Source organism: Hyperolius riggenbachi, chromosome 10 (genome assembly GCF_040937935.1).
Source record: "Hyperolius riggenbachi isolate aHypRig1 chromosome 10, aHypRig1.pri, whole genome shotgun sequence".
NCBI classification, from domain to species: domain Eukaryota; kingdom Metazoa; phylum Chordata; class Amphibia; order Anura; family Hyperoliidae; genus Hyperolius; species Hyperolius riggenbachi.
In genome coordinates this window covers 100,472,710-100,496,144 of record NC_090655.1, presented here as the reverse complement: position 1 = coordinate 100,496,144, position 23,435 = coordinate 100,472,710, and the positions used below count along the sequence as shown (strand labels likewise).

The 23,435-nt window shown below is 44.3% G+C and overlaps 1 protein-coding gene across 4 annotated transcripts in view; it reads left to right on the top strand.

The window, feature by feature from the left end:
- Positions 1-23,435, top strand: part of SGMS1 (sphingomyelin synthase 1) — a 419,472-nt gene that overhangs the window by 287,063 nt on the left and 108,974 nt on the right. For all 4 annotated transcript variants that reach the window (XM_068258841.1, XM_068258842.1, XM_068258843.1 and 1 more), the window contains one exon: positions 5,004-5,079. The gene's annotated coding sequence lies outside the window, so the exon portion shown is untranslated. The remainder of the gene's footprint in view (positions 1-5,003; positions 5,080-23,435) is intronic.

The following is a 23,435-nucleotide window of genomic DNA, read 5'->3' as shown; positions in this document are numbered from 1 at the left end:
TGTTTTATGAATTTGTCATATGGTACTTGAGTCCCTTTAAAGTGGACCTGAACTCAGAACTTCCTCTCTGCTCTCAAGATTAGCAACAACATACTAACCTTAAAGGAGAACTGTAGTGAGAGGTATATGGAGGGTGGCATATTGATTTCCTTTTAGGCTGCTTACACACTAAGACGTTACAGGCGCACGTTAGTGCAGCCTGTAACGCTCCCCAACGCACAGCAATGTAACACAAGTGGGCTGTTCACACAGCCCACGTTGCGTTACATGTAACGCTGCACGTTCTTAAGAAAGTGCAGCATGCTACAGCGTTAGAGCGGCTTAAGCCGCGTTAGACTGTTTGCACATGCTCAGTAATGTTGGGGAGGAGCGGAGAGCGGCCAGGCACATGGCTAATTAATATTCACTGCACGTTGTGACGTGCAGTGTTTACTTCCTGGAGCGCCCGCTCTGTGCGGTGATTGGCCGGCGGGACCACGTGATGCCGCATGCGCACAAGAGTACGCACCACGGCATCATGGACGCCAGAGTGAGCTGCACAGCGCGGCTCACTCTGACGTCCACATCGAAGAGCACCAGGCGTCGCGTTAGGTGCACGTTATGCGACCTTAACGTGGCACCTAATGCAACGTCTTAGTGTGCAAGTAGCCTTAAAGAGAATCTGTATTGTTAAAATCGCTCAAAAGTAAACATACCAGTGCGTTAGGGGACATCTCCTATTACCCTCTGTCACCGCCGCTCCTCGCCGCATTAAAACAGGAAGTAGGTTGATGTACAGTATGTCCACACATAGAAAATACATCCATACACAAGCAGGCTGTATACAGCATTCCTTTTGAATCTCAAGAGATCATTTGTGTGTTTCTTTTCCCCATGCACTGAAGTTTCAGGCTGCTCTTTTGTTCCTGCAAACAGCTTTGCCCTTGTTTGTAATTCCTCAGTATGTGAAAGCCCAGCCAGCTCAGAGGACGATTTATCCAGCTTGTAAAAGATAAGAGAGAAGCTGCTCTAATCTAAATAACACACAGGCAGTGTGCAGAGAGGGGCCTGGAAGGGTGAGTTCATAGCAGAACCACAACACTGAAGAACTTGGCAGCCTTCCAGACACAGGCCGACAAGTCTGACAGGGGAAAGATACATTGATTTATTACAGAGACAGTGATAGTATAAAGTGCTGCAGTTAGCCAGAACACATTAGAATAGCTTTTGGAACTTGTAGGATGATAAAAAACAGGATGCAATTTTTGTTACGGAGTCTCTTTAAGCAATACCAGTTGCTTGGCAGTCCTGCTGATTCTCTGCCTCTAATACTTCTAACCCTAGACCCTAAACAAGCATGCAGCAGATCAGGTGTTTCTGACAATAGTGTCAGATCTGGCAAGATTAGCTGCATGCTTGTTTCTGGTGTGATTCACTCTACTGCAATCAGATTACTTAGCAGGGCTGCCAGGCAACTAGTATTGCTTAAAAGGAAATCAATATGGCAGCCTCCATATACCTCTCACTACAGTTCAACCAAGAATTGAACTTTATCCCAATCAGTAGCTGATACCCCCTTTCACATGAGAAATCTAGTCCTGTTCACAAACAAATCATCAGGGGGCGCTGTATGACTGCTATTGTGGGGAAACAAATCCTGCTATAAATCTGCAGTGTGTCTACTTCCTGCTTTCATGGACGCAGGCATAGGGTTAACATCTTTTGTTTACAAATTAGCCGCTCTTTCGAGCCAGACAGCTTAGACATCAAATTACAGTTGTGATTAGACACAGATGAGGGAGGATTACACATGCTAAACTCTCTAAATACATACAGGTGCATTTCTCTCTGTTTTCTTTCTGTCCTGTGTAAGAGTTCAGACCCACCTTAAGCAGAATTATGAACTAATGAGACAGAGGAGAATTTTGGGTATCTTTAGCACACAGCTGTAGGCTGTTGCAATGGTTTCTGGTGTTCCCTTTAAAAAAAAAAGTAGTTATGGATGCTGCACACTGCACTTGAAAGATAATATTTAATGGCTTTCAATAACAAAATGACTTTGGGTAGTGCTGATGCGTTGTTTTTCTATAGTAAAGTATAGACCCTCTTATAAAGCATTGCTGTATGATACAGAGCATTACGCTGGATTGCTGCTTCCATTTGACACAATGGGATGCTCGCAGCTTTAGGCCATAATGCCATGTCTAGATGAGGACAGTTAGAAGACAGCGGCTGCCTGCAGTCACACAGGCAGATCAGGGAAATGAGTGTGTGCCAATAACACCTCTGACAGTTCTCCGAACCCATTTAAGAGCATTTAAATCTCTGATTGCTTTTGGGTGAAGTGGATTCAGAAGAGTCATTGTCGCTGGAATTATAGCCCAAGTCTTTCCAATTTCGTGATCCACACGTTGGTCTCTTTGGGAGAATCTGCTCATGATTCACAAACGTAATTAGAACTCTGAAACCTATTTCTCTTATTGATGATTCTGGCATTTAAAGTAGCAATCTGCAATTGAATTTGTTACAGCTCGGATCAAGCAGAGTCCATCAGAGCAGGACGTTGTTATTTTTAGCACTGAGAATCCTGTCCCTCCTGCCTCCTGCTATCTCTTCATTTCCTATTAAAGGGGAACTCTAGCCCATGTTTCTTGATTGTTTACTTTTGATGCAATGGAAGGGTTCGTACTCTGTCGTGTTTTTATTGCAGTGCCTTAAAGGGAACTTGAGGTGAGAGGGATATGGAGGCTGTCATATTCATTTAATTTTAAACCATACCAGTTACCTGGCGGCTGTCCTGCTGTTCCTTTTCTTAATACTTTTAGCCATAGACCCTGAACAAGCATGCATATCAGATGTTCTCTGCCTCTTAATACTTTTAGCCATAGACCCTGAACAAGCATGCATATCAGATGTTCTTTGCCTCTTAATACTCTTAGCCATAGACCCTGAACAAGCATGCATATCAGATGTTTCTGACAAAAATCTGACCAGCTTAGCTGCATTCTTGTTCCAGGTGTGTGATTCAGACACTACTGTGGTCAAAGAGATTAGTAGGACTGCCCTGCAACTGGCTATACATCTAGCGACTTGGCGGCCGATCGACCATATCATTCGATTATTATAGTTATCATCGTAACATCTGCAAGATCCGCCCTTTCCTGACCTCTGCCACCACCAAACTCCTCATCCATGCTCTCATAATTTCCTGCCTTGACTAGTGCAATGCCCTTCTGTCTGGTCTCCCTATGACCCGAACAGCCCCACTGCAGTCCATCATGAATGCGGCAGCCAGAATTATCCACTCCTCCCATCGCTCCACCAGGGCGGCTCCCCTCTGTGAATCCCTCCACTGGCTTCCTATCCAGTCCAGAATCAGATTCAAGATACTGTGTCTGACCTACAAATCTGTCCACAAAACCTGTCCAACCTACATTTCTGATCTTACTCAGAGATGCACTCCTAGCCGCTCACTCCGCTCCTCCAATGAACTTCGCCTGACCCCTCCCCCCCCCCCCCGCATCACCCAGTCCCATGCACGCCTCCAGGACTTCTTGAGAGCTGCACCAACACTATGGAACTCCCTACCTCCACCCATTATAGCAGCCCCCTCCTTCAACATCTTCAAGAAGGCCCTCAAAACTCACCTTTTCACTCTGGCCTACCACCCCTCACAAGTGCTCTAAACCCGCAGCTGAACTCTGGTCCCTACCTTTCGTGTCCTTAACTCTCCCTCTAGATTGAAAGCCTTTGGGCACGGTCCTCCTCCTTTTGTGTCCTACCTGCACGCACCTCCATTACTGTGAACCCATGCTATGCATCTGAGTGAACCTGACTTGCCTTATCTCCATGCTCCCATTCTGTGACTGACTAAGCATTACCTTATGCTCATACTGTGCTGTGTGATCTGGTTTTCTTGTATTCCTGTATTGTCATATTGCTATATGTCACGCCTAAATATTGTCTGTAACCTAAATTAATGTCCAGCGCTGTGTAATATGTTGGCGCTTTGTAAATACAAAAAATAAATATAGTTGAAACAGATGAGAATCGGTGCTGCCTAGAGCATGCCCGATTAACAATGAGCCCAATCTCGGGTCCAAATTGGTCGTATGTATTGATCAGACATGCTGCAAGATGTTGGGCTGACATGCTTGATCGGGGGTGCGGGGCGGAGTGACATCACACACGTGGGTGCGTGTATGATGGGGCGCGTGTATGTGGACGGAGCCCGGAGCCAACAGCGGACATGGACAGGGGGGGGGTTAGACACTTTTTACCGTGGGGAGCACAGCGAATGCGGCGTCACAAGGCTGGTTCCCGAGACATTGCATGCTGAAGTCGGCCGGGTATCGGGCTGCAGTGTATGGGCAGGCAGCAGCTCTCTCTCCAGCCAGATTTGATCAGAGACAGATCTGTCTCTTGGTCGATCTGCCCATACATCGTATAATATATGGGCATTCTTACTGTTTAAAAGGAAATAAATATGGCAGCCTCCATATATCTCTTAGTTCAGGTTCACTTTATTTGGAAAATGTTTTAGTGCTTTGGACCTGATTCATTCAAGAAAGAAAGCTGAGCAAAATGACCCATTGTAGCCAGTCAGTCTTTACATCCTCGTCTTGCTAAATTAGCTCTTTGTCTATTGTATAAATGATAATACACCTGTTATTGTAGAGTGGGCAGTTGATAGGCTATGCAAGATCTTTATTGGTATGTACCTTCACTACCTCTTAAAGCCAAATTTGATAGAATAATGATTTTCTTACATTTCTGCCACCAACCTTTTGCCCAACAGTTATATAGCAGTGCATATTAAAAAGATGGGTAGGAGAGAATGGCAGTCTGGCTACTCCCCCTGCCTGCACCGCATAATGAGCACAGAACAGTAAAGACAGATGTCCAGTCATTCCCTCTTTCTCTCTTTCTTTTTTTTTGTTTTTGTTTAAAGAGCTTAACAAGTTATTTTGGGGCAATTGGCAGTTCACTTCAGTAAAAACTTTCTTGTACATTTTTTTTTTTAGGTGGAACTTTAGTAACCTGATAATATCATGACATTTCAGTCTGGATAATGATGTATATCCATGAAGAGACTTACATGTAAGTAAACTTGTATAACCTTCCTTGTGTGGATACTTCTTACATACAAGATAATGAGAACAAGTCGGTTGCTCTTATGGTTTTAGATGACGTCTGAGGTAGCAGAGTACACACATCAGCCAAGCTCAGTTGGACAAGTCTGAAAACCTGACCCAATCGTAATTGTTCCAGTGTGTTGTTACTGCTCAAGAACGTGAATAAGCCTGTTTTTCTGCTTCAGCATACAGGCCTAGCCAAACAGAAGGTGGATGTTAGCACCTTATTGGCCAATGGCCAGCAGACCTGCCTCTGGGTTGGGTATGGCCAGCCATACATACAGGTTTAGATAATTACATGATCTGAATGCAGAACTTTTTTTGTGAATAGCTGTTGCTATTGATCTACTGTACATATGTCACATTGACCATAGCAGATAGCTGGCTAACTAACTATCAAGATCAACCAAATTACTGAATACTAGGGGTACCATCCATTCGTTTTTCTAAAGATAGCAAATTTGAAAGCAATGTGAACAAATGACATCCCATTTACAACTGGGATGGCCTGTGTAACAATGTACAGTATTTACATACAACAAATTGAATGCTTTTTTTTTTTGTAATTGTAACTTATGAGACAAAATGTTAATCACGGGTGATTTTATTGTTGTCATAGTTACTGGTATCCATGGGTCAGGAGAAGATGTAAGGTTAGAGCTGCAAGGGGAGATTTTATTGTTGTCCTTGTATCCATGGCCACCTATTGGAGGGGAGCTATGTCTCTTATAGCCAGTGACCTGTCCCAATGTAATGATCAACTACAGCTATTATATGATGGGGGCACGTTGATGTATTTGTCACGGAAGTCATGTAACCTTCGAAAATGGAGGCCAGCCTGTCATTAGATTGGGAATTCCATTATTAGGTTAGTCACAGTGGGTGGGAGGGATTAGGTTTTTTTATCTAATTATTTCAGGAGTTTGATTTTTAGCTTGGGTTTAATAAACCAGTGTAGTCTAAGCTTGATCTCATGAGTCTAAAATTCCAAGCGTCCCTCAACAACAACATTTGTAAAGTGCTTTCCCCCGTAGGACCCAAAGTGCATAAGCTTGTCTCAAATCAGTACATAGTGATGTGTACAGGGGAAAAATTTACATGATCATAAATGCCTGACTAAACTGGTGGATTTAGTTTTGCTTTAAACCTGTCCAGGGTTGGAGCTGTCTTGATTAAGTTTGGAAAGGCATTCCACAGGGTAGGGGCAGCATGACAGAAAACTCTGGCTGCAAAGGTTTTTAATTGGACTCTGGGGGGTAGTCTTGTTATTGGATACTTTTTATCTTCAAAATTCCTAAAAAAAGAATCTTTGCACTAAAGAGCGTTTTCATATGGTAGATTGTTTTTCAGTCCTGCTGCTTTGTAGGCAATCACTTTATTTGTAGATTTTAAATAAACCAGTTGTTGACAGCTAAATCTTTTGATCCGTAGCTCTGCTTGCTATAACTGAATTGCTGTTGTTTATCCCCTGCTTATTGCCTGAAGAAGTGGGCTGTGCCCGCGAAACGCGTTGCATCTTTGGGGTATTTTCAATAAATGTGTATATCTATATATTTACAGTCCTTGGTGTCTGCTTTAACGGAGGCGAGTCCACCACTTCCTCCCAGCAATTTTTTAAAAATGTTATGTACTTTTATCCTTCTGGCGCCTCTGTTCACCTACCAATATATTTGAGAAGTATATGGATTTTTCCTTTAAAAATAAAACCAGTTGCCTGACTCCCCTGCTGATCCTGTGTCTCTAATACTTTTAGCCACAGCCCCTGAACAGGCATGCAGATCAGGTGCTCTGACTGTAGTCAGACTGGATTAGCTGCATGCTTGTTTCAGGTCTGTGATTCAGTCACTACTACAGCCAAAGAGATCAGCAGGACTGACAAGCAACTGGTATTCTTTAAAAGGAAACATTCATATCCCTCTCAGTTAAGGTTCCCTTTAACCACTTGCCGAAACAGGCATTTTTTCACTGATCGGTGCTGCGTGGGCTATCCAGCTCGCAGCACCGATCAGGAGTGCAGCAGGGCGATCAGACTACCCCCCTTTTTTCCCCACTAGGGGGATGTCCTGCTGGGGGGGTCTGATCGCCGCCGGCTGCAGTTGCTTAGCGGGGGGGGGGGGGGGCTCTTCAAAGCCCCCCTCCGCAGCGTTCTCCGCCGTCTCTCCCGCTCCCTCCCTATCCCTCCCCCTGTGAGCTTGAAGGATAGGCTTCAGCCTATCATATGCCGGCGATCCCCGGCCAATCAGAGGCCGGGGATCGCCGATCTGCCTTACGGCGCTGCTGCGCAGCAGCGCCGTATGATGTAAACAGCGGGGATTTCTTCCCCGCCTGTTTACATTTTGCCGGCGAGCCGCGATCGGCGGCTCTCCGGCTGTTCACGGAGACACCCTCTGTGAACTGACATGGAAAGGCCGCTCGATGGTAACCCGCAGACGACCAGTTTACGCCAATCGGCGTTAGCTGGTCATCAAGAGGTTAAAGGATAACTGAAGTGAGGGATATGGAGGCTGCAATATTTATAGTATTTCCTTTTAAACATTGCAAATTGCCTGGCTGTCCTGCTGATCATCTGCCTCTAATATGATTAGTCATAGCCCCTGAACAAGCATGCCAATCAGATGTTTCTGTCTTAAGTTTGACTGCATGTGCCGCAGCAGTATAGCCAGGCAACTGGTATCATTAAAAGGAAATAAATATACCGTAGTAGCCTCCATATCCCTCTCACTTCAGATGTCATTTAACAGGTTTTCTAATAATGCTGAAACCTTCAAGGGGAGTGGCTTCCCCCTGACACCCTCGGCTGTAACAATTTACATGTTCTTTTCCTGTACACGACCCTGGAATGTGAAGTCATCGTGTTGGACAGTTTTCTCTGAAGATAACCTCCTACTACATATTTTCAGTATTGTATGCTTAGTTTATATTGTTCACATTTACTATTGGGTAACTTTAAGTTGCCTATTTAAAGCTACGCTGCTTCTGTTATATTTAGGGCAGCTGCTTTATTGCTATCTGCATGTACTACATACCCAGCTGGCCATCTGTCAGTGCTGTTACTGCACTGTGATGAGGGCAGTCATTCATAAATATTATTGCTTTTGTTTCTAGCGCAGTGTGGCTGACCCCGCTTACTAAACCAGGGACTCTGTTCAGATAACAATTTTAGTTCCCATCTGTATTGGTGGTTAAACAGAAAACATCCTATTCACAGAGAATTGATGTAAAGTACATCTGCATGGTATATCTTTTGCCAATGCTTAATATTTTATACAAAGCTTGTGTACCTGAATATCCTGTATGTGTCCTATATATTTTAAAACTCGACAACACAGTCTAAGTAAAAGGCTGCAGTTTGCACAGTCTTAAACACACAGTCTTAAACAAACAGTCACTCACCTTCTTAAAGTACATCATAGTTACATACTGTAGTTTGGTTGAAAAAAAGACATCCGTCCATAAAGTCCAACCAGAAAAAAGTATAATAAATAAAGTAAATAAAAACACCATCTTGAGCCTGCACATATCCCAGTTGATACAAGGGATGGCGAAAAACCTTACAAGGCCTGGGCCAATTAGCCTTAAAAGGGAAAAAATCCTTCCCGACTCTAGATAGCAGTCAGATAAATCCCTGGATCAACTCTTCCGGGAATTAGCTAATAATTATAGCTGTGGATGCCCTTCAATGCAAGGAAAGCATCCAAGCCCTCTTCAACCTCTTGAGGACTGCAGGGCTAAACCCCCCTAGTGACCAGGCCATTTTTGGTAAAATTGTCCACTGCAGCTTTAAGGCCAAGCTGCAGGGCCCGCACAACACAGCACAGAAGTGATTCCCCCCCCCCCCCCTTTTCTCCCCACCAATAGAGCTCTCTGTTGGTGGGGTCTGATCGCTCCCCCCATGTTTATTTATTTATTTTTTTTATAAATATTTTTGTCAGTGTTTTTTTTAATAAAAAAACACTGTTTCTTTAAATTCCCTCCCCCCAGCCAGCCAATTACAGTGATTGGCTGTCATAGGCTTCTGCCTATGACAGCCAATCGCTCTCTTGTCCCCCAGGGGGACAGCTGTGTGACACGGCTGTCCCCAGTACAGCGCTGCTGCCATTCGCAGCGCTGTACATGTAACTAGATGGCGATCACACCGTCTAACAGTCTCCCGAGCGGCAATAGCCACTCGGAGACTGAAGGAGGGGCGGAGCTCCGCCCCCCAAGCAGGAGATGCGCGCGATCTCCTGCAAAACAGAGCCCCAGGACTTTACGCCAATCGGCGTTAGACGGTCCTGGGGCTGCCGCCACGGCCACGCCCATCGGTGTGACGTGGGCGGCAAGAGGTTAAAGTGTACCTGAGATGAAGGGGACTAAAAGATTTGTGCTTACTGTACCTGGGGCTTCCTCCAGCCTCCTCTGCGCAGATTGCTCCCATGCCAGTGTCTAAATCCTCCTAGATGCTCCGCTAGTAGCCCCATTCTCTGCGGCAAGTCAGGGCCAGTCGGTGCATGTGCAGTGCAGCCAAACGCATCGTGCTCCTGCAGCTTGGAGTGTTCTGCGCCTGTACGCAGAACGCTCCTGGTGACTGGAGCACAGCGGGCACGCGCGGCCATGCCGCACATGCGCAATACCCCCGACTGGCAGCGAAGAACAGGGCTGCTACCGGAGCATCTAGGAGGATTTAGACACATGCGTGAGAGCAATCTATGCGGAGGTGGCTGGAGGAAGCCCCAGGTATGTATAAAACTTTCAGTCCCACTCATCTCGGTCTCTTTAAATGTAGATCTAGAGTTTGCTATACCTACTTCCTGAGGTAAGATATTCCATATTTTAACCACATCACTGTAAAGGACCACTTTCTTAGATGGCAAAAAAAAAATTCTCCATATGCATGTCATGTTCCCTTGTCCGTTGTACAACCCTACGGACCAAAAGCTCATCTGCCAAACTTTTGTATTGCCCACTTACTGTATGTATTTATACATGTTAATCAGGTCACTTCTCAGTCACCTTTTTTTTAAAGCTAAATAAGCCCAGTTTGTCCAGCCTTTCTTGGTCAGTGAGATCTTCCATCCCTCTGATTAAGTTTTTAATATAGCTTTGTACCCGTTCTAGAAGGTCAATGTCCTTTCTATAGTGTAGCGCCCAAAACTACAGTATATCCCATACTCCATATGTGGCCTACTAGTATACCAGAATCTCGAGATATTATTTCCTTTTATGCATCCCAGAATTTTATATGCTTTAGCTACCGCTGCTTGGCATTGTATAAGATTACCTAACTTGTTTTCAATCAGTATTCCTAAGTCCTTCTCCAAGATGTTCCCAGCTGTTTGCCATTTATTTTATATGATGATCTACCATTGGTACAAGGTGCATGACTTTACATTTATCAACATTTCATTTTCCATGTGCCTGCTCATATGGCCATGTTGTCAAGGTCCTGTTGTTATGTCACTATCTGTCTTAGTGTTGATAATTCTGCATAATTTGGTATCATCTGCAGAGATGGCTACATTACTCTGTATTCCATCTACTATCAGTTGTGACATCAGTCACGTACTGTTTTTTAAAGTCGATATTGTTACCCCCCCCCCCCCCCCCAAAAAAAAAAAAAAAACAACATTTAATAAAAAAAAAAGACAAAAAAATACACTATTGCTTATATTGGGAGTATGGTATTCTGATTTATTTATTTTTTTGCTACTAGAAGACTGTTGTCTACCTTTAGATCACATGTGTCGAACTCCAGGCATGGAGGGCCAGGTCCATGCCAGTGTTTAGGATGGACTGAGAAAGAGAGGAATGTGTTCTACCTGATGGACCACACCTTTCCTGATTCAGACCCATCGATTCATTTGAGCTGTGTCAAAAATGTGTGAGGATCTCGGTCCTCGTAGGACCGGTTTGCCATACCTGCTCTAGATGTTGGTGCTAACCTGTACGGCGATAAACCACTGTTAAAATAACTGGCCCGATCACGAATAAATGTGCGTGAGTTCCACACAGAGAGGACCAAGCAGAAGTAGCAGTCGCACAAAGACCCGAACGCGTATGTACGCCATTGCAGCTATACAACACTGTGTAGTCTGTGGAGTCTCGTTGCCACGGCAACAATGCACATACTCGCTGGGCTCTTTGTGCAAATGACTGGTGTCTGTCTGCTACTTATCTGCTGGGTTCTCTTTGTGTGGAACTCATGCAGATTTAATCGTGATTGCGGCAGTTATTTTAACAGTGGTTTATTGCCGTACAGGATCAGACCAACATATAGAGTTTAGGCAACAGTTCTTTTAGTTGCCAAAAAAAAATTCCATCAAAACATCACAGCTGAAATGCGTGTGTCCAGCAATACTGTACTATGAAAGATCCGAAGGCCTTTGTTGCATAAAAAAGTCATCAGGAAGTCATCAGTCAAATCAGGGTACCAGCAGTGTGTCTAAGAGAAATCCACAATACACTGGCTTAAACCCATTTACTGCATTTATGGCGACGGAGCATACAGACAAGAGTTTGACCCAGGTTAACCTGAAGCTTTCTTTTACAATAGCCATTTTATATTTGCATGTGGTCAGATTACACAAATGTTTGTGGTTTTCTTGTCTCATTGTTTCTTGTGAATGGAGAGTGTTCTAACAACATGCAAAATGAAAGAAAGTGAGTGGAATATGGAGAGAGGCACTCTCAGTACTCCCTGAGCCACACACCTGTGTAACCGGCATTCAGCCAGCGGAGTCACAACACTTGATCCATATTCTCATTCTCAACCGCACAAAAACTAGGCAAGCAGTAGCTGTAAAGAGGAAATCAACAGTGACAGCTTTCATTCTACGCTGCTTTTATTGGCAACAAAGCAAGTCTTCCCAGGTCAGTTATGTCCTGTACATGGCAGGTATTGTAGGGAACATAATTGCTGTCTATTACCAGCTTCCGTTTTAAATACAGTGACTATAGAAAAAAAAGACGCACCCCCTCAAAATATTTTTTTACTTTGCAGTCTGAAATGAAGACACACAAAAATGATTTTTTTTCTAGATATATGGTACTCAATGATGCAACTTTTAACAGCTGAAAGACAGATATGATGCCAACAGTCTGGTTCAAAATTAAATCTATTAGATGGATAAAGGATCATATCCTGTGTCATTAGTTTGTGGGACCACCTTTCAGTTGCCTGGCTATCCTGCTGATCCTCTGCCTGTAATACTTTTAGCCATAGACCCTGAACAAGCATGCAGTAGATCAGGTGTTTCTGACATTATTGTCAGATCTGGCAAGATTAGCTGCATGCTTGTTTCTGGTGTTATACAGACACTACTGCATCCAAATAGATCAGCAGGGCTGCCACGCAATTGGTATTACTTAAAAGGAAATAAGTATGGCAGCCTCCATAATATGGCAGCCTCCATATATGTCCTTTACAGTGCCCATCGATGATACAATCTTGAAATTACAACCTTACCATATCTACAGTATGTAGTACGGTAGAAGGGTAAAGCGAGTGAATATACTTTAAATGCTGACTTTAGGTAGTACCTCATATTAAACACAAAAAAATACTAATTCTGGTGCATCCTTGGTGTAGAAGCATCTCAGGGATCTTCTCCCCTTAATCATTTTGTCTCCCTTGTACCTTTTGTGTCCACCTGTGTGCCCCTCTGTGCCTCCTGTGTCCCTCTTTGTCCTTCTCTCTTCTTCCAGTGTCACCCTGCGTGCCTCCTGTGTCCCTGTTTGTCCTTTTCTATTGTTCCAGTGTCACACTGTGTCCGGATAACTCGCTGTCCCCAGAGTGGCAGTGTGTGTAGTAGCGGAGCCAGCTTTCAGATGACCTGCCTCGCTGCAGCATCTTAATGTGCCCAGTGTACCCCTGTGCCCAGATTATTCGCTGTCTTTGGAGTGGCAGCATAGTGAAGCCAACCTTGAGATGAACTGCGATTGGTGGGGGTGCTGCCAATCACCGCCTGCTCTTCACTGTTAGTGGAGCCAATGGTCTTGAAGGTGGGACCACAGCTCTGTCATTGCAGCCACTCACTGCACTAGAGTGAGAGAGTCCCCCAGTATAGGTAGTCAGTGATAGTGGTGCCCCCTCCCCCCCCCCCCCCAAAAAAAAAATAGTAGCCAGAGAGCTCTCCCCAGTATAGCTAGCCAGAGAGTCCACTAAAATATGTGGTGAGGGAGAGAGTTGAGAAGGTGGATGTAGAGTTCATATCGAAGGGGGAAGTTACTCACCTCTTCAGGATCCGCAAGCGACTCATCTTCCTAGGCTCTCCATGGTGTGACCTGCAGGCTGTTACCAGCCTAGGAGGAAGAAAGACTCGGGGTGGATCCTGGAGATGTGAGTTACCTCTCCACTCTGCTGAGTACTCTGCAGTGCACCTATTTCTCTCTGCCCTCCCACCGCCAATTTTCCCCAGTTGGTGACCTGGCCCTCAAAATTCATTAATATTTACTGAACAAAATAAACAAACATGGCACCTTTGATTTACGTTTTATGATACCTTTACTATATGGGGGGTACAGATTAGCTAGGATGGTGAGTGTATTCTGAATAATGTGACTACCTGGTAGGCAAAGAAAATAAGACCTTAGATGAAAGGCATAACGTAAGTAGACATCTGCTTTTAATAAGAGAGAAAGAAAGATGATCTTTGGTTAGTTGAGAGATTGTACATTTCTTACATTGCATTTTACCTCACTGAATGGCCCAGATCCTTAACCAACAGAATTTCCCTGTGTATTTTTAAAGGGACATTTTCTATAATAGATTATGTTGTCACTACTTAAGTGTGACATCTCTACGTAATGACTATAAGCTGCTGTAATAATAGTAACAGTTACCTGAGTCTGCTGCTGTGGCTTGCCTTGTGCTAGCTACAGTTGGGTTTAGTACATTTATACAGCAGCCACTGTGGTTATAATAACAAGTTTGGATATCTTTTCTGCACATCACAAGCCTGGCGTCCTTGAAAACAGCTGTCTTCACATTTGTGCCTGCAAAGTTATTAATACTAACGGAGTTCTTCCCCCTGCTAGGTCTCTCACGGCTAAATTTCAGCGAAACGCTATGTGACTTCTCATTATCATTCACGTCAGCATGCACTTGAGCGATGGATTGCTTTCATTTATTAGGCCATTGCTTTTTATTCCATTTTTTTCCCTTGTGTTGGGTTTTGATTAAAAACAAAAATGCTCATAAAGTAAATACGCATGAAATCATGACATATGTGTACAGCACGTGTGTTTGGCTGGTTTGGAAATGTAATTAAATGTAAAGGTGACTTGGCAATTACCTGCTGCTTAAAGCCACATTAAACCGAAAATTTTATTATTGTATTAACCTTGTAGCATTTTCCCACTAAACTATCAAGAATAATGTAAAGTTATAAAAAAGCCTCTAAATTATGTAATATAGATGAAAACAGAGCACACACACAAATAGCAAGGATAGCGAGTGAACTGAGCTGCCAGAGAGGATGGCGAGGGTGCCCTCCAACCTCATGGGACTGGAGGAAGCCCCTGGTAAGTATAAATACACCCCTGATGGCCATCTCCGGTACAAAAGGGAACCAGAGACGAAGAATAGCTAAAAAATGAAAAAAGATTTTATACATACCTGGGGCTTCCTCCAGCCCCATCCACATGGATCGCTCCCAGGCCGCCGTCCTCCGCTGCCTCTGTTGCCAGTACCGGGTCCAATCACTTCTGCCGGACGCGACTAGTCTTCTGCGTGCGTAGGGGCTCCCTCCGGCTCTTTACACATGCGCTTGCGCAGTACGGAGGGAGCGCACTGCGCTTGCGCCGAATTGCCGAAATGACGGGACCCGGTACTGGCGGACAGAGGCAGTAGAGAAAGGCGGCGTGGGAACGATCCAGGCTGATGGGGCTGGAGGAAGCCCCAGGTATGTATAAATCTGTTATGCTCTTCGTATCTGGTTGTCTTTAAGCCTGGTACAAACATCCTGTTTTGTTTGGCCAATTTTGCCACTTCTATTTAGTATCAGGGTTTACCTACACAATCTATTTATAGTATTCTAAATAAGTTGGCCGTCGTGGAGTGGTAAAATTGGCAAAGCAAAATTTAGATGTCAACTTTGATTGTCCAATCACCGACCAATTTTACCTCTTTCAATGTAGTATAAGTGCTTATCTTTTCACGTTACCCTCTTATTATAGTGTGCTCTCATTCATATGTGATATGCATGGCGAGGGGTGTGGTTAGAGGTTTGGCAGGGGTGTGTCTTAAAGTTTCCCTCTTTCTTATCTCAAAAAGTTAGGAGGTATGAAAAGCTATGCATTTTTTTATTTTTTAATTGCAAATTTCTGTTGTAATATGTTTTAACCTCATATAAAGAAAACTGTGGTGGAACTGTAAGTCTTACATACAGTAGAACCTGTGTTATGTTTTTGCTGCTGCCTTATTGATCATGAAGCTAGGTGAAACACTTGCATCAGGTGCAGAGATTACAGGGGTGGCATTTTTGTACTGTGTTTACACTTACAGCATGCAGTCAGAGTAGGAGGAGAAGCGAAAGGAGAGCGAGGTGAAGAGGTCAGCATTGAGGAAAAGCAGCTTGTTGTGTTGTGTGAGGTGTCTGACAGGGAGTGAACAGGGGGGAGGTAGGAGAGCAGCAGTGTTTCATTTGAGTTGCACGGCAGAAGGAAGGGAGATGGCATTGCTGTCCTGGCTGAGGAGGAATGGAGGACGTCCAGCTGAAGGTGAGCAGTTTGTTTGTCACAGACTCTAGCCAGCCAGTGTGTTATTGTATTGAGCTACAGCATGTCATGTTTCAAGTTATTGCATATGCTCTCTTAAGCTGGCCATACACTGGCCCGATTTGCGCCCGTTTCGACAGCAGATTCGATCACTGGGATCGAATCTGCTGCCAATCGTTCGCGCTACACGCCGAATTTCAATCCATTCCGTCCGATCCCGTCAATCGCGCCGTGCGGAAAATAACCGTCGATCGCCTGCGGGTAAAGAGCGCATCGCTAGCGGCGTTCGAGTGCCCGACGACCGACGCAATAGAGCTGCAATACATTACCTGCTCCGCCGGCGCGACTCCCGGGTCTCTGCTCTTCTTCTCCGCTCTGGTCTGGTCTCCGGCATGCTTCCCTTCTTCCTGTCCCGGCAGGAAGTTTAAACAGTAGAGGGCGCTCTACTGTTTAAACTTCCCCCAGACAGGAAGAAGGGAAGCATGCCGGAGACCAGACCAGAGCGGAGACCCGGGAGTCGCGCCGGCGGAGCAGGTAATGTATGCGGGATGGGGGGAAGCAGCGGCAGCACCACCACCACAACAGATTGTGAACGGTTTCAGGCTGAAATCGGTTCACAATCTGTTTGCAGTAAAGGTAGCCATACGATCCCTCTCTGATCAGATTCGATCAGATAGGGATCTGTCTGTTGGTCGAATCTGATGGCAAATCGACCAGTGTATGGCTACCTTTAGGCCTTGTTTCCATCTATGCGCTTCTGTCCGCTTTTTATCAGCACATCAATGTTACAGATTGATACATGTTGATGAAAAGCATGTGATGAAAAGCAGTGCAATCATTCCAAATCAGGGGGAGGCGCATCCTCACAAGTTTGCCTCAGGCAGCAAAAACTCAAAAAGCGGCCCTGTTGGTCAGATGTTGTATTATCTCAGGACATCCCTGCAATAGAATCACAGCACTATAAACCTTCCCCTAGGCTCAGGCTGTTCCTTCCCAGCACTCCGTATTTCTCCTCACTTCCTGTATTGGAGGCCACTTGTGAAGTCCGATGGTAAGTAAAAGGGGAAGAAAGAGCAATAATACTGTAAAGAAGCTATAGCCACTTCCCACACTGTGCAGAACTAACAAGCGTTGCTTACCGCTGTTTCTCAGTTCTGCTGATCCAGAAACAGTGCTGTTTGGGTCCCAGATATGCTTTCCTTCATAAGGAATAATTGGCAGTACGTCTTTACCAGGGGATGCAGCACGTACCTTACTGAGATATGATAGGCAGAGAAGTAGCAGTCACATGACCACATAGAGTAAACCTGAACCAATATATAGGGTCGGACCGAGGCAGAGGCGAGTGTAGGAGGGGGGCGAACAAATTGGAATAGTCCAATATCTGTCAGGATTTTACTGTCTACTGTAAGTGACATACCACATAGGAAGAAAATAATTTATAGTGCATTTTACTTTAGGATAAATGTTTAGAGGCTGAAAGTGGAATCTCCTAGGTTATACATAGGCTTTATATGTATGTAATAACATTTTTGCTATACAGTATAAACAGTACAATATAAACTTGGGCATAGGAAACTACCTCTCCAGGTCCCGGCCAATCTCCACTATAAGTCTATGGGAGCAATGCCTGGTATAGTAAAACCGGATATAATAAAACTTCTGTTATAGTAAATGTGTTTTTTGCAGGGCTGTGGAGTCGGAGTCGAGGAGTCGCAGTCAGAGCAATTTGTGGGTACCTGGAGTCGGGAAAAAAATGCACCAACTCCGACTCCTAATACATTTAAACCGTAATTAAAATAGAAAATATGATAAAATGTTCTATTTCTCAGATAATAGTCCTCATAAATAATTTATACATACAGTAATAGCTGTGCTTAGTCCACAAATATGAAATGAACCAATCAAAAAATAGTTACTTGTGCTGCTTCAATAAAGCAGTCCCCGTATTTTTAAAATCAGATATACATATCTGATTGTGACTGTATCATTGGATGCGTACACAGGAATCTCTTATATATACTAAATAATATCTATGCTGTAAGAATAAAGCCTGATGTGTAGCCGTGTCACTAATAGAGATGGTTAAGGAGATGGAAATAATTCTGCGTTGATGCTGATTTATGCAAATGTACTCTCTTTGCTCATGAAATCAAATAATTTGATATGTTGTTAAAATTTGGTTTGGTGACTACGAATTAAAGGGTACCTGAGACGGATGAAAAGAAACATTTTTTATACATTCCTGGGGTTTCCTCCATCCCCCTTCAGGCTAATTAGTCCCTCGCTGTCCTCCTCCGCCATCTGGATCTTCTGCTATGAGTCCCGGTAATTCAGCCAGTCAGCGCAGTCTGGCCGCATGCCGCTCCTACAGCCAGGAGCATTCTGCACCTGCACAATAGTGCTGCGCAGGTGTAGTACGCTCCCAGCGGCGGGGTGTGTGCATGCTCACTATGCCCGACTGGCTCAAGTACCTGAACCCATAGCAGAAGATCCAGGTGGAGGAGGAGGACAGCAGGGGACTGCTTAGCCTTAAGGGGGCTGGAGGAAGCCCAAGGCATGTATAAAACTTTAATTTCATCTGTCTCAGGTTTACTTTGTTACACAGTAGTACTATACTCTACATATGCACTTCCCACAGAGCTGCCGAGAATCCACTGAGAATGTTGTGCACATTGAACACAGAGGTGTTGTTTATCACCCATAAACCTGGTTCAGATTATGCATGAAGAATGTGTAATAGAGGAATAATCCCCTCATTCTCCTGCAGAGTACCTGCACATCACTCTTAAGGTGCGTACACACATGCGACTATAGTCGTTTGTAACGATCGTTCCCCGACCTTTACCAACGACGATCGTTACAAAAAACGAACCAACGACTATTAAGGCAAACGACGAACGAGGCAAATCGCTACAAAACAAAGTTCTGTCTTGGCGGATTTTTACCACCGACGATCGTTAGCAAAAGTGGTACATCGTTGGAAACGATCGTTCGTACCAGGCTGGACATGCGCATTTCACTTTTTCTCCAAGGAACTTTACAATTTTATGCGCAGGCGCATTAAGTGCTTTTACGTGGTGTAACGTTCGTTCTAACAATGTGATCGTTACACACTTTTTACAACTAACTTTACTTCGGTCGTTCTTTCGTCAATTAAAAGATTGTTCGTCGTTGACAACGAACGATCGTTGTCGCATGTGTGTACGTAGCATTACATGTTGTGAGAATACGCTCAGCTGCCTTCGCAGGCAGGCAGCCTTTTGACCTTTGTTTAGGTTTGCATGCTGCAGGACTCTGGAACAGAGACCTGTCTTTCCATTGCAAGTTCTGGTCTGTTCTCTTGCTGGGGAATTTGCATACATTCGTTATGCAAATCCCCTACCTGCCTTCTTTGATGACTGGCACTATAAGAGCTTTATGTTTCCCAGAAGGCTTTGCTGGTCATTTCCCTTCCATGGTCTGTTCCTGATGGACACTGCTGGAGTGTCAGCCATTGCTATCTAGTATAGTTAATTCCTGGGGGTTGCTTTAGGCTCCCCTTCTAGCCCAGTCAGGTTGTATTATCTGTATTGCCTGTTCTGTCTTGTCTTGCCTGTTGCCATTGTCCTGTCCCAATGGTGGTCGACGGGAAATGGTTCTGATCTCTGTTCTTGGAGTATAGCTGATGCAGCGGTTGCTACCAGCTATCTCTTCTGTTCTGTCTCCTGGGATCGCGCTAGCTACTTTTCGCTAGCGCTGGGGATCCTTCTGTTCTGTCTTCTGGGATCGCGCTAGCTACTTTTCGCTAGCGCTGGGGATCCTTCTGTTCTGTCTTCTGGGATCGCGCTAGCTACTTTTCGCTAGCGCTAGGGATCCTTCTGTTCTGCTACTCTGTACCTGGATCGCGCTAGCCACTTTTCGCTAGTGCTGTGGATCCTATCTCTCGCTTGTCCCTTTTTTCGTGTGTCTGTCTTGTCCGCTACGCTTGCTGGAGGCTCGGTGAGGTAACCGTTAAAGGAGTAGTATCGATTGAAACGACTTTTTTTTTTTTTAATACTCTATATTAGTGTACACATTACCACTAGTGCTAGGGGCACTTTATTTATTTACCCAGGTCTCTCTCTCACTATCCCTGCTTAAAAATTCATTTCTCACACAGCTCATAGTAGTTTGGGTCACCCTGAGCTGCTTGGTTACTCTGTCACACAGCTCACAAATATATTTTACTGTGTCACTCACAGCATGCAGCAGACATGAGGAGAAATAGGCTGATCTGAGGTGGTAACAGGTAACTAAATGAGCTGTAATATTGCTGGAATATAACTAGCTATACCACGAGTTTGTGTTTACACTCAGACTGGCTGCCTGCTTGAGGGATTCACTCCAGGCTGCATCCACTTTACAAGCTGCTGAGAGGGGCAGACCACTGTCTACAATTAGCATTATTAGTATCTTTATCAGTAAAGAGAAGCAAAGATAATAAACACACATTGCTAGAATCTTTAACCCCTTACCACCATATCAACAAGATTCTTTCAGCAAGGTGATAATTAAACTATAAACTGAGCAGTTGATAGCATCTCCCCTTTGCAGAGACATGGTCTAGCCCTGTGGGAGCTCAGTATTAGATACATTTGTATCCAACACTGACGCCAAAACTGACGGAGGATTTTACAGCTGAGAGGAACAGCTGTGTGAGGAATCAAATTGCTCCTAGTACTTGTCCTAATGTGTGCTACAACATACAGCATTTAAAAATAAATGCATACATCGATAGTATTCCTTTAAGCAAGCGCTCGCGTCCTCTGTTTCATGTTTGTCTGTTAATGGTTAGTTAGGCGTGCTTGTCTCTATTGTGCTTATCAAGTGGAGATCGCGCATAACCGCGTGCACTGTTGCGAATGAGTGAGCGAATTAGCTAGCGTTTGTTATTTTCCGTATCTTCTTATTGTATTATTTGCTGTGCCTTTGCTACCCTCGTATTCTATTCTGATCTGCCTTGTGTCACGTCTGGCGATCGCACCTCTCGCGATCGCGTTCCTATTTCATATCTGCTGTTGTGTGTGCGCGGTCGCGGGGTGGCGACTGGATTGGCGCACACACATACAACCTGTCCCTTTGCTCAATCTCATTCGCAATCGCCTCTCTTGCGATTGCGTTCTGCGCTTCGTACAATTCCTGTCTGGCATTTGTGGAGGTACAGAGGATTGGTTCCTCTGCACTCCTCAGCGCCATCTGCCGACAGGAATTTCCCTCTACAGGTGCGTAGCACCTTTTGCTGGGTGCCTGCAAATATACGCTTGTGGAGGATTTCCGCCGTGTCAGCGCACGCGTTGTGCGCTGATCACGGAGAAAGTTCCATAATCGTTACACATGTACCAACAGTTACATTGCCTAGGGCCTGATAGATGTTCTTTGTTCCTGTATTCTACAAGTACTCTTACCAAGGACTAGTTTTAGTCTATGACTAAAAGTATTAGAGGCAGTAGATCAGCCGGCTAGCCAGGTATCTGGTATTGTTTAAAGGATACCACAACTGAAATGTGACATAATGAGATAGACATGTGTATGTACAGTGCCTAGCACACAGATAACTATGCTGTGTCCCTTTTTTTCTTTCTCTGCCTGAAAGAGTTAAATATCAGGTATGTAAGTGGCTGACTCAGTCCTGACTCAGACAGGAAGTGACTACAGTGTGACCCTCACTGATAAGAAATTCCCCTTTTTTACCTCTTTCTTGCTCTCAGAAGCCATTTTCTGCTAGGAAAGTGTTTTATAGTTGGAATTTCTTATCAGTGAGGGTCACACTGTAGTCACTTCCTGTCTGAGTCAGGACTGAGTCAGCCACTTTCATACCTGATATTTAACTCTTTCAGGCAGAGAAAGAAAAAAAGGAACACAGCATAGTTATCTGTGTGCTAGGCACTGTACATACACATGTCTATCTCATTATGTCACATTTCAGTTGTGGTATCCTTTAAAAGGGAATAAATATGGCAGCCTCCATATCCCTCTCACTTCAGTTGTATTTTAAAATTCCTAAGCGTTGGCAGTTAAGAGATGCATTTCATGTTACATACTTTCAATCAACAACATTGTAATATGCAAATTAGAGGAGTCAAGGAGTCAGTCGGTGGAATCCTAACCTGAGGAGTCTGAGATTTTTGTACCGACTACACAGCCCTGGTTTTTTGGCGCTTAGGTGACGCTGACTCTGGATATAGCAAAATGTGGGCGGTGCATGCGGCTGATGTCAGTGTGTAAAACCCATGGTCTGCTGTTCTCTTCAGGCTGGTGCTGCAAGTCCCGCCCATGGAGGTATCGGAGTCACTCAAAGGAAGCGAGTGGCTGCCTCTATTCAGTGACGGCTGCAATTTTTTAAGCTCTGTGGATACTATACCAGCAATATGTCCAGCCTGGCTATTCAGCCCTAAGGTATACTTAACCTTGTAGTCCACCAAATGTGCAAGGGCTTGTACTGTACCTCCACTGGGAGTACAAAGTTGGTATTTTGCAGCAGAGAATGTACCAGGGCATGCAGGGCCATTTATAGGACAATTTCTAATATAGTAAACTTCTGAAATAGTAAACCACTTTTCTCGTTCACTTGGAGTTTACTATAACGAGATTATACTGTAGTTGTCCTTCCAATTACATAATACCATGTATGTCACCCAAAGAGATCGGAATTCAATTCCTCAGGTGACTGTTTGGGAGGTGATCACTGTACAGACGCTTCGCTGTGCTGCAGCATCTAGGGGAGGGGAGGAGGGCTGAGGCTCAGCACACAATGGAAGAAGGAAACGATGGATTTGGCAGTTGATTGCTGCTCAAAGATCTGGCATAAGGTGGTGAAAAATAGTTAGAGCGATAAGAAATTTTGATCGGATTGGTTGTAAATAATCTCAGTTGGTGGACACAATAGATTATGAACGAGTGAAAAAAATGTCGTCCGAATGAATTTTCGTCGAACCAAAATTGGGATTTTCTTGTTGGTTGCGATAGATAGGAAGCAAATATTGGTTCGTTGATGGTGTAGTGTATTACAATATTTCACTTCCAATCAGAATTTCTGATCGCTCGAACGATTTTTCGCTAGAAATTGGACCGTTAGTGGCCAGCTATACAGGATCAGTAAGCGACTTCGGCAGACCTCCCACCCTAAAGTGTAACATTCCTTGTTTTACCATCTCAGAGATTTGTTCTGGAGATTTACTGGGGACAACTAGGGTTGATTACTAGTAAGCTAATTTTCAGCAATCCTGCAGAACAATGCTCCTGCACCATGTATCATGTGTCCTGTTGTGGTGTGGTATGAGGCCTGCCCGATTGCATCCACCTCATGTGGTTCTTTATGTTTAGCAGCTGATTTTAGGACTGATGATGTCATGTTAGTCTGTTCAAAGTTCTGTGTGCCAATAACATCATGTGATTTTGATGTATGTTTGCTGTATTTAATGGAATGGGGAATTAAACGATCTCATCTGCTTCCTGTAACTATGGTTGACGTGACAATGTACACTTTTTTTTATTATTATTGCTTCCAACCTGTTGTGCAACTGCGACTCAAATAATCCAGTAACCTCAGCATGTCTGATTAGGACATTGTATACCTTTTTCCTTAAATTGCTCCTTAGCATGTTG